General features: G+C 41.7%; 1 non-coding gene across 1 annotated transcript; it reads right to left on the reverse strand.

The window, feature by feature from the left end:
- Positions 1-13,192: 13,192 nt before the first annotated feature.
- LOC118758013 (U6 spliceosomal RNA) lies at positions 13,193-13,299 on the reverse strand. Its single transcript, XR_004995481.2, has one exon. It is a non-coding gene; the product is annotated as a U6 spliceosomal RNA (small nuclear RNA).
- Between the last annotated feature and the right edge of the window lie 2,811 nt (positions 13,300-16,110).

Here is a 16,110-nt window from a genome sequence, read left to right on the forward strand (position 1 = left end):
AGCCTGAAGGCCCACAGGAGCACGCACATTACCAGTAGGAATGAGAAAGTGCACAGATTTGAAAGGCCATGGGGAAGGGCAACAAAAACAGGAAGCAACATAAATCAGGAAACTAGCACTTCCTTCAGTAACAAACCAAAGATCATATCAAACTTAGTTCTGCAGGATGAAGATACTGAGGATCTTCAGACAGGAAATAATAATAAATATAATAAGCCATCATAAAACTCTTCAGAGACAACGAGAAAACATGGCAAGAATTCAAGGAATTTAAAGCATATATCACCACAGAAATAATATCTATAACATAGGTTCCAACTGAAATACTTGAGCTAAAGAACACAATAGAAATCCATGACAACAGAATGAATGCTGCAGAAGAAAGAATATCCGAATTGGAAGATAACCAATTCAAGAACACAAAATAAATTAAACATATGGAAGAGAATCTGAATAAAGCAAAGAAAGCTATCCAAGAAATGAATGACACTAAGAAAAAAGAAAAAGAAATAATCAAAATAAGTGAAGAAATAAACCAAATAGAGATCAAAAGAATAATACACAAAATCAATGTATTAAAGTGTTGGTTCTTTGAGAAAATAAACAGAATAGACATCCTACTGGCCCAGCTGACAAAAAAACAAAAGTGGGAAAAGACAAGAATTAATAGTATGAAAGATTAAAAAGGGAATGTAGCAACAGATATCTCAGCCATACTGAGAATAATCAGAAATTACTACAAGCAGTGATATCACAACAAATCAGAAGACTTCCAGGAGATGAATAGATTCCTGGAATTACACCAGACCAGGTGGGATTTATCCCTGGCATGCGGGGATGTTTTAACAAATGCAACTCTATAAATGTGATACACCACATCAGGAAATTGAAGAAAAAAATCATATAAGAGTCTCAATAGGTGGAGAGAAAGCACTTAATAAAACCTAACACTCCTTCATGCTAAAAATTCTAAGCAAGATAAGCATAGAAGGAACATTCAGAACATAACCAAAGCATTCACCTGGAACAAATGAGTTTCTCATTGATGATGAACATCCCATTCTTAGCCATAAATGTAGGTCATGTAGTTGGAAATGATAAAGGGGACATCATGAGTTGTCCATTTTGCCAACGTTGAAACCAGTTTAGTGGCAAAGTAGACAAAAGTGCCCAGTCTACTCCCTTGGTACTTTGCCATGGTGTTTTGTAAGTAAGACTGGCACTACACAGAAAGCTTGCAACCATCTATCCAATGGGCAAAAGCAGAAAGGACAAGAGTTAAAGTCTTCTCTGAAAATTTTAAAAAGCTTTAACTTAGTATACGTAGGACATACAGATGTGTTCCGTGAAGCAGGTGATGGATGAGAAAGAGAGTTTGCCTATAGGTGAAGGTATGGAGTTGAACATTTGGCTAGGGCACAGGAATATAGGGTTGTCTCTCAGGAATATCCATCTTGCCAAACTTCTTCAAGTTGTTGTTGCATAGTTCAAACATCTCAGAGGAAGCTCCAATCTGTTGTGGGATAAATGCATAGACGCCCTAAGAATCCCAGCCAGAGTCAGGTCACCACCCACATCTATGGATGTGCAAACCCTTTTTCTGACTTGTCCCTGTACTTTACAAAGCTGCATTTCCTCAATCAAAAGGCCTTGACTTAAAGTCAAACACATTCGTGGCTTCCATCCTGAGCTTTATGCCCTAGAAATTATTATTGTATGTCCTCATTTTCCCTGGTTGTCACTTAGCAAAGAACAAATATGTGTCATTAGCAACTTGATGACAATCTAGAAAATTCAAACAGCATTCTTGAGAATTTTAAGGAGTGTAAATGATGGCGGCAACACCCCATTCTTTTGAATCTTTCGCAAAATAGAGCTCATGATATTCAAACCAATGTATTATGTACTTCCTCAAATATTTGATATCAGGTTGGTGCTTGCTGCAGTGCTTAAGCCACTGCTTGGGATACTTGCATCTGGCATAGCACTTCCTGGGTTGAAGTTATGGGATTATTCTCAGTTCTAGCTTCCTTTAAATGTTTTTAAAAGTATTTTTTTTTATTTAAAAAACTTGTTTGGGGCCTGACACGGTAGCCTGGCAACAAAAGTCCTCGTCTTGCATGTGCCAGGATCCCATATGGGCACTGACTCTAATCTTTTCGTGGCCCTGCTTCCTATCCAGTTCCCTGCCTGTGGCCTGAGAGAGCCATCAAGGACAGCCCAAAGCCTTGGGACTCCGCACCTGTGTGGGAGACCTGGAAGAATCTCCTGGTTCCTGGCTTCCTATCAGTTCAACTCCAGCCATTGCAGCCACTTGGGGAGTGAATCATTGGACAGATCTTCCTCTCTGTCTCTCCTTCTTACTATACATCTGCCTTTGCAATAAAAATAAAATCTAAAAAAAGTTGTTTGTTTTCATTTAGTTTGAAAGGAAGTGAGAGCGAGCGAGCAAGAGAAAAAAGAGAAACACTACCAGTTCACTCCCCAAATGTAACAGCCAAAGCAGGGCCAGATCCAAGTAGAATTCAATCTGCATTTTTCTCCCATTTGAGTGGCAGGAGGAACTCAACTACTTGAACCATTACCTGTTGCCTTTAAGGATGGCATAACGTGTATCCTGAAAGGCATCTGGCTGGATCCCAGACATCAAAGTGGGAGCCGAATTGACTCCCTTACTCTTGGTTTTAGCCTGGCCCTACCCTGGCTGTTGCAGGTATTTAGAGAATGAACCAGAGGATGGAAGACTTCTCTATGTATCTTTCTATCCTTATGAATACATTAACTAAATGCATATTTAAATATTTTTAAATTAGAGAAATAAAGATTTATTAATATCTTTAATGTCCTTTAATGTGATAGTTTGAATTCACATACCATACTTGAAATAAACATTTGAAAGCTTAGAACTGTATTTTCTGTTTTAAAAAGAAACTCTTAACTTACAAGGGGCTTTGTTATGTTGCAACAGAATTTCAGTTTATGTCCCAAGATAGATGAGAAGTGATGCAGAAGGAACGTCCTCACCTCTCTTCATTAAAAAACATCAAACTTGAGCATAATCTTTATAAACAGAGCTCCTAGTACAACGTGTAAATGCTACCCGGAAACTCAGAACAAAACATGATTTTGATCAGGCATAATGACTTCGCAAAATGTCAGCTTGTGTTATTCCCAAATGACACAGGAAATGAATGAAAACTGGTAAATTACCTCTCATTTAAAAAAGTATCTATTCTAAGTATTTGTCCCTCAATTTGTATAAATGTACTTATCAGCCATGCTTATGTTTTATGAGTTATTAAATGGAAAAGTGGCTTCATGGGATTAAACAAGATATAAATCAATTAGACTTTAGTAATAGGCAAAATTGCCCTGCATCTTTCTGATCTCTCTCTCTCTCTCTCTTTAGCTTCTTGGTGATATTGGGGGCCAGAAGCATGCAATGATCACAGCCTGTGGTTTCCGCTAGCAGCACTCATTACCTAGACAGAGAGGCAGATAAGGCCACTTAAACATTTAGACAAGGTCAGGTTTTAGCAGGATGGTGCTGCCGGTGGAAGTTAAGGCCCAGGCAGGAGGTCAGCTGGAAAGCTGCTCTTTTGTTTTCAGCCAGGGAAGGAAGGAAGGGATGCTGGGGGGTGGGAGGGAAGGGGCATTTGTGGGACTAGAGGGACAACAAGGGTCGTGGTGGGTGAAAGTTGAACTAAGAGACTGAGGTCACAGATTATTATTATTTTAAACACTGCTCATCTTCGATGGATTTATTTTTAAATGACTCATTTGTTTCCATCTACGTGAAAGGCAGACTGTAAGACAGAGGGAGATACCTTCCATTCAGTGGCTCATTCCTCAGATGTCTGCAATGGTCAAAGCTTGGCCAGGATGAAACCAGAAGCCTGAACTCCACGTGTCCACAATTTGATGGCCAGGCCCAAGTGCGTGAGCCATCATTTGCTGCCTCCAGGGTCGACATGATTTGGAAGCTGGATTGCAAGGTCATTAGCTGGGACTAAAGCTTGAACTTTGACATGGGGCGCAGACATGCTAACTAGCAGCTTAACTCACTATGCCACAACACAGTTTTTTGTTTTAATTTTTTAAAATTTTTTTTAGAGAAAACACCTTTTTATTTACTTGAAAGACAGACCTACACACATGTACATACAGACATAGGGATATCCCATCTGCTGGTTCACTGCCCAGATGCCTGTAAAGTCCAGGGCAGGGCCAGGGTGAAACACGGAGTTGGGAACTAGTCTGAGTTTTCTACAGAGGTATCAGGAAAGCAGTGACTTGCCGCAGGCCATGCTGCTTCCCGGAGTGAACATTAGCAGGAAGCTGCTTATTGCAAGCAGACCTGATCCCATGCTCGCGCATTATGTGGAAGCTTCCAACTTCAGAAAGAGGCAGTTCTTGATGAGAATGAGGCCCAGGATGGATTAGTTGTGCAGGACAGAAGTAAATTTTAACAATTAAGCGTGTCCCATTGAAAGGGGATTGAATGGTTCATTAGGACATTCATGTCATCTATAATTATGACAGGAATTCTGTAAATCAGGATTCCTGCGAGTTAGGTGGCAAAAATCTTCAATAAATGACAAATAATGGAAGGGGCAAATGAGATAGTTTCTCTCTCTCTCTCTCTCTCTCTCTCTCTCTCAGAAAGAAGCAAAAGTGAAGAATTTGGGCATAGAAATTTCAACTTAGGGACTAGTTTGTAAAGAAACACACTGTACCAGGAGCTTGCAGATCATTTGTTCTTGTCCAATTATTAGCAAAGAGCTGGTATCTCTGATAATTATTCAGCAGAGTTGCAGAGTGCCTGCCAGATGCAAGCTAATGTCCTGGACATTTTGAATAATATAAAGATGGATGAGAAAAATCTCAGTGGGAAAGGGAAGGGATTCCTAAACTGCTTGTACTGCATTAACAGGGTTTCTTGCCTTTATGTGATCACCAGCAGGGGGCGGGTTTCTTTCCCCTTAAAAATTGAGAGGGAAGGAAAACTACCTCCAAGAGAAAAACTCCTGATCTGCTTTCAAGAGTCCCACAAGTTTTGTCTATGTTTAACTGAACAAGAATCAACATATAGTCTCATGAATGACCTGTGTAATGGAGACTATCATACTGGGAAATGAAAGTATGTTGCGGTAGACATCTCTGTTCTCTAATAAAAGGAGGACTCCCAATGACACTGTTTGACAGTATGATACTGGATTTACTACCCTTGCCTATACATAAAATGCAATGATGTGCTTAAGTAGCAGAATGTTAAGCTTGTAACTGTTGCTAAACAAGAGTACTACCGTAATAATCTGAGGGGAAATGGGGACAGAAAAAAAGGGGGGAGGAAAAAGGGAGGAATCCTTATACCCGTGAAACTGAATCATGGAAAATAATAATAAAGAATTTTAAGAAAAGAGTCACAGAAGTTAGCAGAGCTCTCCCCCTTTCTGAGTACATGTGTAGGTAGATTTGTAACATTAATTGCATATTTCCTTAGAAATCAGGCCATACATAATGGTTAAGCTTATAGTGTGCTACCAGAAACAAACCATTAAGACATTTAAATTAATCTTTCATTTTGTTTGAAAAATGAAATCACTTGTGTCACTACATAAATGCATACAATTATAAAATCATTTATGATTTTTTGGAAAAAAAAATCCCAAGGACAGACTTTCAGAACTCAACGTAAAGACTTCCTACTATTTTAAGGCTTAAAATACCTGTCAAATGAACAGAGCTAAATATTCACCCTGCACCTTTTTTTAACCTTCTCAAATGTGGAGCTACTAAATATATAATAAAGATTTATCATCACAGGTCAAAAGAACCTGCTTTTCTTTTTGTACAAAGGCATAAGTGCTCGGCTTTAATATGCAGGTTGGAAAAATGAGAACAGTCTCCATCCCCAAGGACTTGACTCCCATTGAGAATAACTTATAAAAGTTCCAGGTAAGATTAAAGGTGAATTGTGCTTACAAAAAAACTTCAGGCTCTGTAAATGCCTTCTGTATTTGGAACACAAAGATGCATTACAGTGTACGTCAATTTTTTTCAGCTTAATTTGCTTCCAGTGTTATCATTGGTAGAAATGACTGTTATTAGTATCATATTCAAACAGGAAAGAAAGACACCATGAGCAATTGCTCTTTTTTTTAAAGATTTATTTTTTTTTATTGCAAAGTCAGATATACAGAGAGGAGGAGAGACAGAGAGGAAGATCTTCCATCCGATGATTCACTCTCCAAGTGACTGCAACGGCTGGAGCTGCACCAATCCAAAGCCACGATCCAGGAGCTCTTCCAGGTCTCCCACATGGGTGCAGGGTCCCAAGGCTCTTGGGCCATCCTCAACTGCTTTCCCAGGCCACAAAAGCAGGGAACTGGATGGGAAGCAGGGCTGCTTCTGGCACCCACATGGGATCCCGGCATGTTCAAGGCAAGGACTTTGGCCGCTAGGCCACTGCGCTGGGTCCAAGCAATCGTTCTGTAGCAGTGCTCTGACAGTGCCTGAAGGTGACCAGTCTGTAGCTCTCCTTCCCCCTGGCAACTGTGTCGCTTTTCAATTTCAAGATCAGTGCAATGCTTGCTATGCCTTCCATTGAAAGGCCTTTGGGATATTAGCCACAGAGATTATATTGTTCCTTATCCATTTATTTGTCTTTTATGAAACAACTGGAAAAAGCATATTATTACCCAATTGCTGTACACTGACTTGTGCTGTCTCAAAATTCACACGTCAAAGTCCCCACCCCTAATGAATTTGGAGATGGGGCCTTTGGGAGAGAACAGTGAGGTCATGACAGTGGGGTCCCCAAGATGGGATTGGGGTTTCTAGAAGAGGAAGAGGCATCAGAGATCCCTTTTTGTCATGTGAGGATGCAATGGGAAGTCAGCCACCTGCAGCTAGCCTGAGTCCACACCAGAACCCGCCATGTTGGTTCCTGGTCCCAGACCACAAGCCTCCGGTGCGGGGGTAAATAAAGCTGCCAAGTTTGTGCTGTTCCCTTATGGCATGTTAAACAGGCATTGTTTAGTAGATTCCGAGACCCAATTTTTCTGTTTAGTAGGAAATGTTATATATCCAAACTCCTGTTCCTCTAAGGGGGACTGACTGAATAATGACTCATTATCAAGTTTGGGGGCCTCAGCTTGGATGCAGGGGGACCCTCATGAGGTCAAGCAGCCTCCTACAATGACAGCAGTGGTGTGCATTTTCGTGGAAAAGAGAAAAGAGTTTCCTGGCTTCTTGGGATGGTGACAAAATTGAGCCACAAACCTAGAGCCCCTGCTTCTTGTTTTTTTCTCTTTTTCTTTCTCATTGTCATGTGAGTAAGATGTCAAGTCTGGGATTCAAACATAGACTACAAATCTGATTTGGTGCCGTGCAACAGCTATGCAGCCAGGGCAAACTTGTTCATTTCTTTACACATGGTTTTCTTATCTGTTAAATGAAGGCAACGACTAACACCAACCTCCAGGGCAGGTGGGTTAAGTGAGATGCAGTGATGGCTCTGAAGTTGGAGCAGCCTCAGAATGAGGGGAGAATTATGAAAGCATTATTGGGTCCTATGCCCAGTGGTGAGGGAGAGCCTGAGGGTCCGCAGACCTCCTAGGTTTCCAGGTGTTTACTTGAGGCTGCTGGTCTGTGGATGGCACTTGGAAAGCCACAGCTTCCCTCCTGAATCACCCAGGGATACCTGGCCCCCATGATTCTTTTGGACAATTTCTTTGCCCACCTTATTACTTACTGCTCTCCTGTTACTCAGTTGTGCAAGCTTTCACATCAGCACCCGGGGTTCTCTGGCTCAGGCCTTCATAACTCACATCATTGCTGTGTAAGTCCAATCCTGCCATTGAGGAACAGGACAGTTTGCTACAGCTTTAGAGGAATACTGTTTGGTATCCACATGGCACATGGCACTTACGTAATTTGAAAATTTCTAGTGGTCACATTCAAAAACAGACATAAATTTAGTAATGTGTTTTGTCTAACCCAATGTATCATATATATATGTATCATATATATCATATTATATTAGCATGTAATTATTATGAAAGTTGTGAATGAAGTATTTTACCACTTTTGGATCAAGTCTTAGAAAATCTAGTGTGTTGAGGGCTGGATGGTTGAGTTGGTTAGATAGAACTAAGCTTTAATACCCATTGACAAGTACAAGAGCCAAATGGGATGGGGGTCAGACTGGTCTTCTGCTACACATACTGGCAAACCAGGGTAGGGGGCGGGCTTGGTGGGGGTTATTGTGGGTCGCCCCGACTAGGCTGCAGCTCCCACTGGTTGATGTAAGGGCCAAACCAGACTGGACTGCAACACCCATTGGTTCCAGTGCAACTCGGGACTGAAAACAGAACCAACACAGCAATTGCAACCACCAGCTGATCGGGGTGATGGACTGTGCCGGGCCCTGTGCTTGCTAGAACATACAAGAAACTAATCTGGGAATACCTCAAGTATCTTTGGAGATCTCCCCAATCGAACTGCTGGACTCAGAACTCTAACCAAGAAAAGACAGAAGACAGAACAGGACAATCATTCATCTCAGCTATTTGTTGGCAGCGAAATATGGGGCAAACGGAGACTTTATGATGGACCATATCAATCAGTGGACGACCTCATCGAGCGAAACTGGCAGCGATTCATAACTGGAGAACTATTAACACCACTTGAGCAAATATCTCAGAGCATGCCCCACATCCAGGACTTGGGGTGGGCGGGAAACCAGGTGGGGCTTCTCCCTCAATATCCCCCTTTACCTCAGATACATGATGGAAACAATATGGACATAATAGCATTACCCACTTCCCTATCCCCCTGAACCTTTTTTTTTTCTTTTTCTTTTCTTTTTTTCCTTCTTTTTCCTTTAACTGTAATTAACTATGTAAAGATTGTCAACAACAATACAATAAAATAGATTAAAAAAAAAAAGAAAATCTAGTGTGTGCTTTTGTGCTTCTAGTAGGCACACCGCAGATGCTCACAGGTCACATGTGACGTGTGGCTACTGTGCTGGATGGCACAGTTTTAGAATATGCATGAGTGGGGCAGGGAGCACTACTGTGTGTTCTCAGAATGAAAAACTGGCTGGAGCACTGGAGTCTTTAAGGGGCAAACTCTTCAGCCACAGAGAAGCTTTGCCACTGAAAGGTGTGATGAAAATGGACATCCTGGCTCTAGCATACATATATGTGTGTGTGTATATGCATATATGTATGTATGTATATATGCACACATATATGTATGTATATGTATACACACATATATGTTTTAGAAGTTTATACATCTCCCCAAATAAACCATTTTTAGATATCTGTTAAGAGGCTCCTAAAATGTGCACAGTTCCTTAGTTTTATTTTTTTATAAAAATTTATTTATTTTTATTACAAAGTCAGATATACAGAGAGGAGGAGAGACAGATAGGAAGATCTTCCATCTGATGGCTCACTCCCCAAGTGACCGCAATGGCTGGAGCTGAGCCAGTCCGAAGCCAGGAGCCAGTAGCTTCCTCCAGGTCTCCCACGTGCAGGTGCAGGGTCCCAAGTGTTTGTGCCGTCCTCAACTGCTTTCCCAGGCCACAGGCAGGGAGCTGGATGGAAAGCTTGGCTGCTGGGATTAGAACCCATGCCCTTATGGGATCCCGGCGCGTCCAAGGAGAGAACTTTAACCACTATGCTATCATGACAGGACCTAATAACTTAGTTTTGCTTCTTTGCAACTGAAACTCACAAGAGGACTTCTGAATCTGATATTCAAATTGAGCTTATGAGTGGTGATTAGCTGCTTTTAATTCCTACTTTATTTTACTTTAATTCTTACTTTATTTATAAAATTCTTACTTTAATTCCTAATTTTAATTCAAAATGAAGAGATCATTTTGAGTAGAAATCTCCAGGCAAATTGCCACAGAAGTGAATTAGTGTTACCATCTTTCAGCTCAGCTGCCCTCCAAGGGCGACCTCCAGTGCTCATGCTGGGGAAGGCAGAGCCCAGAATGAGACCATCTTCCCATCCCAGGATAATTTCCACAGCAGCAAATGTGACTGAACACTTCATTGATAACAACACTTAGTCTAAATTCACTTTTTCACATCACCAGACTTCTTTTTGTTAGTTATTCTAGTGTCTACTTAGGGAGTTCTTCACTCCTAATGACAATTTTGTAAACAACTCCCATTGAAGAACTTACTAAATTAATCTAAGTGTTTTAGATTCATTCACAGACAACTTGCAATTCCTAAGATGCTGGTGTCACAAGCAACAAGTTGACACATTTTACACAAGCAACAACTTAACCCATTGTACTATAATGCTGGTTCCTCTGTCTCTTGTTTTCCTTTTGCATCTTAATGAATCCTTTTTAATGCCACGGTAATGAAATAGTATCAGTTAAAAATAAACATTTCAGGGCCTGGCACAATAGCTAGTGGCTAAAGCTTCATCTTGTGTGCACTGGGATCCCATAAAGGTGCTGGTTCATTTCCCAGATGCTTCACTTCCCATCCAGCTCCCTGCCTGTGGCCTGGGAAAGCAGTAGAGGATGGCCCAAGCCTGGTACCCTGCATCTGTGTGGGAGACAGCCCCAGAGAGGCTCCTGGCTCCTGGCTTCGGATCAGCTCAGCTCAGCTCCAGCTATTGTGGCTGCTTGGAGAATGAAGATAAATTTTTCTATCTCTCCTCTGTAAATCTGCCTTCCCAATAAAAATAAATAAATCTTCTAAAAAAAGAAAATCTGTATTTTTAAATATTGTCCAAGGTCATGTGTAAGAGTAGGTAGCATTTAAGACATAAAACGGCATTAAGTACCGAAGTTCTGCTTTGTGCATGCTTATTGTGATTAAAGTTATGTCTCAAAGAGCTCACTTAAGGTTTTTACTTTGAAATTAGTGCAGGAAAAATAATTTATTCTCCAAAGCCTTGGGCCCTGCAGGATCCCACTTGGGTGCAGGATCCCAAGGCTTTGGGTCATCTTCGACTGCTCTCCCAGACCACAAGCAGGGAGCTGGATGGGAAGCAGGGCTTCTGGGACATGAACCAACATCCACATGGGATCCTGGTGCATGAAAAGAGAAGATGGACTCTAGTAGCTGGGCTGCCACACCAGACCCTTCTTGTTTTTTTTTTTTTAATCAAAACTGTACAAGCATGATTCATATCTGGGTTCTTCATTCTGTTCCTGTGTTTTGTATGTTCTGGTTTTTTTTTGGTCTGTAATATGCATGTTTAATTACTATTTGAAATCTTGTAAAGTGAAAAAAAATTATTCTCAACTTCACAGTCAGAATTCTCAATCACCCATCCTGCACTGGATTTCTCAACATTCTTCTCAAACTCAACTCTAGGCGGTTTAATAAGGACGCTTCATTATCTCAAAGCAGAACATCAGTTTCCCATGCCATTGTCAATACAGTTCACACAGGGAAGCAGTCATTTTGGTATCTTTATGTCCTCAGAAAGAATTTATGGCTTATGATTTTCTTAAGATTTATTTGTTTTTATCGGAAAGGCATATTTACAGAGAGATACTCCCGCATGAGTCTCTTCCATGGTTTTGCTCACAGAGAATGATTTATTTCATGGGAAGATGAAAAATGAATGGGTTGAGAAGCCTCTTTCCCTTTCAGCCACCTTTGTTTCTTCCTCGTTGCTTAATCTGTGCATCCATCCAATTCAGCAGCAGGTCCTGTTGACTCTGAGTCTGAAGCTTGGTGTAAATATTTCCCTTGCTTCCACATCTAGACACCATTGTCAACTGTTGTAGCAACCTCTCAACTCTTCTCTCCTACCTTCTCCATCAGTAGACCATTTGCAAGAGCAACAAGGGCTCCCTATATGGGTGCCAATGCCTAATCTCCTGTGCAAAGCCTTTAATGTTTTCCATTTCACTTTGAATAAACACCAAGCTATAAATCCTAATAAAATCTGACACTGATACACTCTGTCTCTTCAACCTCTCTTTAATGTTTTATGTCATTTGTCCCATTGTAGTAAACCAGCCTGTTTGTTCTTTCCATTTCTCAACCATGCTGAGTTCTCTCAATGCTTCAGTACAGGCTGTCCCCTCTGCCTGGAGCACTGTTCTTTGATTCATTGCAGGGCTGCTTTTTTCCATTTTTGAAATATTAGCTTAAGTGTTTATTCCTTAGAGAAGACTTTCCTGACATTTAGGACTTTTCTCTGTTTAATGAAAGTCCAATCTGCTTTACAGATTTTTGTCTGTTCACATTTATTTTTGGTTTGTTTCCTGTTAGAATGTAGGCTCCCCCAGGGCAGAGACATGTGTGTTTTATTGCTTACATTTCTAAGTCATAGTACATGTCTCACTAGCATTGTTAAATGACTGTGCTAAAGAGCTGTGAGTATGCTCCTGTACGGTTTCTACACACGGGTAGGCATCTACTGTTTACCATTGAGCTCTGCGGGGGCCTCCCTACCTGAAGGCCTCGGTCTCATCATGTCTATTCTGGTTCCATTAGCACTTCATGCTTCTCAGACATGGTCTCTAGAAGGCCACTATGACACTAATATCCAGGAAGGCATGATCTTACAGATAGCTTGCACTATTTGCTTATTAGTGGAGATCAGGAAAGTTTATTGAGCTACATAGTTCCTTCCCTTGGAAATCCCAGCGTGTCTAGGCAATGAATGTACCTGCAGGATAGGTAAGGTCTATGAGAAGCAGTGGAAGAATAGGACCTGGAGTTCAGGGCTGGGCAGTTAAATCAAGAGAAAAGGTTTATTTTGGCTCATGGCTCCAGAGGTCCAGGGGAAAAAACTGCATCCTGCTGGCAGAGTCCTGAGGTGAACTAGATGCAGGAAACTGGGTGTGTGTGTCCTCTGGTCTGTTTCTCTCTCTCCTTATAAAATCAGAGGATTCTACTGTGTTCTTAATTTCTGATATATCAGCCTTGATTTGCTTTATTGCTGCTATTGCTTGTGTAAAATATTCCTTAAATTCTTTGAACTCTTGTATGTGCTTCTCATTGTTGATCAGAAGCTTTAAAATGAGTTTTCTGAATTCTATGTCCCCCATTTTCTCAATGTCTTTCTCAGTGAACTCTGAGGTTGGCATAGGGTTTTGCTCCTTTGCAGGAGAGTTTTCAGTAATATTCATTGTGCCTTTGTCTCTTCTTTTGCTCTTGGTCATTTTACTACTGGTTAGCAGAGTCTTCTCCTTGGGGCAGGTTTCTCGAATTTGCGTGTCATCCTTGTGCAGGGGCCATGCTAATCTTCTCTGTATCGTTCCAATTTTAGTGTATGTGCTGCCGAAGCGAGCACTGGGGCAGGTTTCTAAGCTATGTCACCCATAGGTCTACAATGCGATTGCAATGCGATCGCAGTTGGTACACAACTCCTTGCTTGCAGCCAATTGTGCCACTCCCTCCAGTGAAATCCAGGTCTGAGTTATTGTGTTAGATTTCTACCATGGTCTCCTGGCTCACCACTCTCCACCTCCTGTGATACCATGCTGAGGCTGCACCATTGTCTCTGCAACCTTTCTCCCACTTCCGGTTGGAGCAGGTCCCAGGATTAAGGAGACACCAGGTGTCCTGTATGTCTAGGTTGTTGGTGGTGGAACCTGTTGGACGTTAGGTCTGGGTGCCACACGAACCTATTTTGACCCATACAATGCCACAGTCGGTATTATTTTCCTGCGGGACCAGTGCAATCCACTGACCTTAGTGAGTTCTCGCGAGCTCAGCACATGCGCAGTTCACTGTTGTCCCCTGCAGTCCTAAAGCTTTTGCCACAGTGCACAAAATGGCGCCTGATGTAGCACCACTACAGTTCTTGATCTGCTGGCCGTCAGATCTGAGGGCAACCCAGACCTGTCTTGGGTGGAACCTGTAGAACGCCACATTGATGCAGTTCACTGAATCAGAAATGAGTTCACTCCCAGCTCAGTGTATGCTCAGTCCTTTCCCTTGCCTTTGCCTCCTTATGCAAAATGGTGCCCAATTCAGCTCTAGGGGGCTGACTGGGTTGTGAAATCCACCCTGTTCTCACACTGCCTGTCTGTGATCTGCTGCTCTGTCTCTGCTTCTTGTCAAATCAAACGGACCAGCAGGATGGACAGTTCTTTGTCTGGGTTCACCTCCCAAGTTCCCAGTGAAAGTCCCTTCCCACCTGGTTGCTGGTGGAGTTCAGATCGCCGTTAGTTGAATGATGCTGGAGTATCAGTCACTGCAGCACCACACCATTGTGTCCGCTGCTTTCCTGTGTCTGTCAGTCTTCAGGTACCCCTCTGCTGTTGTTCTGTCCTCTCCTGTTTCCTGGAATGTGTCCTCTCTGCTTCATCCTGATTAAATGTTTTTCTGTCCGTTTAAACGTGTCCTTACCCTATTCCGCCATCTGGCTCCTGACTTAAGATAGGCTGAGCTCTGGCCATTGTGGCCGCCTGGGGAGTGAACTAGGGCATGGAATATCTTTCTCTCTGTCTTTCACTCTGTAAATCTACCTTTCCAATAAAATAAATAAATCTTTTTTTTCTTTTAATTATTTATTATTTTACTTCATTAATTACATTGTATTATGTGACACAGTTACATAGGTACTTGGGTTCTCCCCACCCCTCCCCAAACCCTCCCACCATGGTGGATTCCTCCACCTTGTTGCATAACCACAGCTCAAGTTCAGTTGAGATTCCCCCATTGCAAGCGTATACCAAACATAGAGTCCAGCATCTTATTGTCCAGTCAAGTTCAACGGCTTCTTAGGTATACCCTCTCTGGTCTGAAGACAGAGCCAGCAGAGTATCATCCCAGTCAATTGAAAGCTCCAACATACCATCAGCAAAAATTTACATCATTATGGAATTAATTGACATAGTAATGAGTAACCAATATGTTAAAAGTAAATGCGAGTTCCCAGCCACCTTCTGTGACCACCTCACCTACACTTCAATTTTAGTTTATAATAAATAAATCTTAAAAAAAGTTAGCAGATTCAATTACTAAGCCTCCCCCCTGAGAATTTTAATTCTAAGCATGTCCCAAAGGCCCTACTTCTTAACATTACAGTTAGGTTAAATTTCTGCACTCTCTGTGTCCTACAATGGGCATTGAATTTTTCAACACAAGGAACCGCAGCAGACATATCCAAACTGTATCCAGGTTATAACACATAGGTTTAAAAAAAGTCGGTCTAAAAAAAAGTCTTCTTAATATGAAAGCATAAGGTTTAACTTAAGAAAATCCTTAGCAAGGGCCCCTGCCAGGAAGTCTACAGAGGAAGTTTCCAATAAGAATCCATAATTCCTATTAAAATGTGAAAGATACTAGATGAGCTCATAATAACACAAATTTTGAATAATTTCCTCAATTGGTATGTTTGGCTTAGCGTGCAAAGACTCATAGTCAAGGAATATTTATTGTGCTCCTACTGGATGGCAAGTCTGAAACTAAGCTCTGAATAGACAAACGTGTGTTAAACTTACTGTCAGTCCTGGGAGGAAGCCAGATACATCAGCAAATGGTGATGATATACCGGGAGATGAGAGCTTGGGAGGTGTAGGAATCAGTAATGAATTTTACTTGGAAACTAGAGAAGACTCAAGAAGGAAGTGACATTTAAATTGAACTTCGAAGGATAAAAACAAGTCCATCATGTATATAGAGTAGGTGAGGGCTCTTCTGAGCACAGAGAACATAGGCACAGGAGCATCCCCTCAAGGAGTCTTGAGAACTGAATTCCCTCGGGAGGATAACGACACACAGTGCAGTGGGACAGGGTGGACGTTAGGGTGGGAAGGGGCCAGGCATAGAGGGTAATGTCCTCACAAAGGAATCCAGACTTGATCCCTTTGATAATAGGACTCATGGGATAGGGATATTCTTGGACATCTTATGAAAACCTCACAAAAAAGAGACTGATTTAGAAAAGAACAGGACTAATTAGACATAGGATGGGAGAATGAGGAGCCTGGAATAGCATCCCACATTCTCTGTTTCTTTATAAAACTATAAAATTTTATTTGAGAGGTAGAGTGTTGGGGGGTGGAGTGGGAAGAGAGCTTCTCCCATCCACTGGTTCACTTCCCCAAATGTGTGCAAGGGCCACAGACGAGTCAGGATGAAACCAGCAGCCAGG

Source organism: Ochotona princeps, chromosome 12 (assembly GCF_030435755.1).
Source record: "Ochotona princeps isolate mOchPri1 chromosome 12, mOchPri1.hap1, whole genome shotgun sequence".
Lineage (NCBI taxonomy): Eukaryota > Metazoa > Chordata > Mammalia > Lagomorpha > Ochotonidae > Ochotona > Ochotona princeps.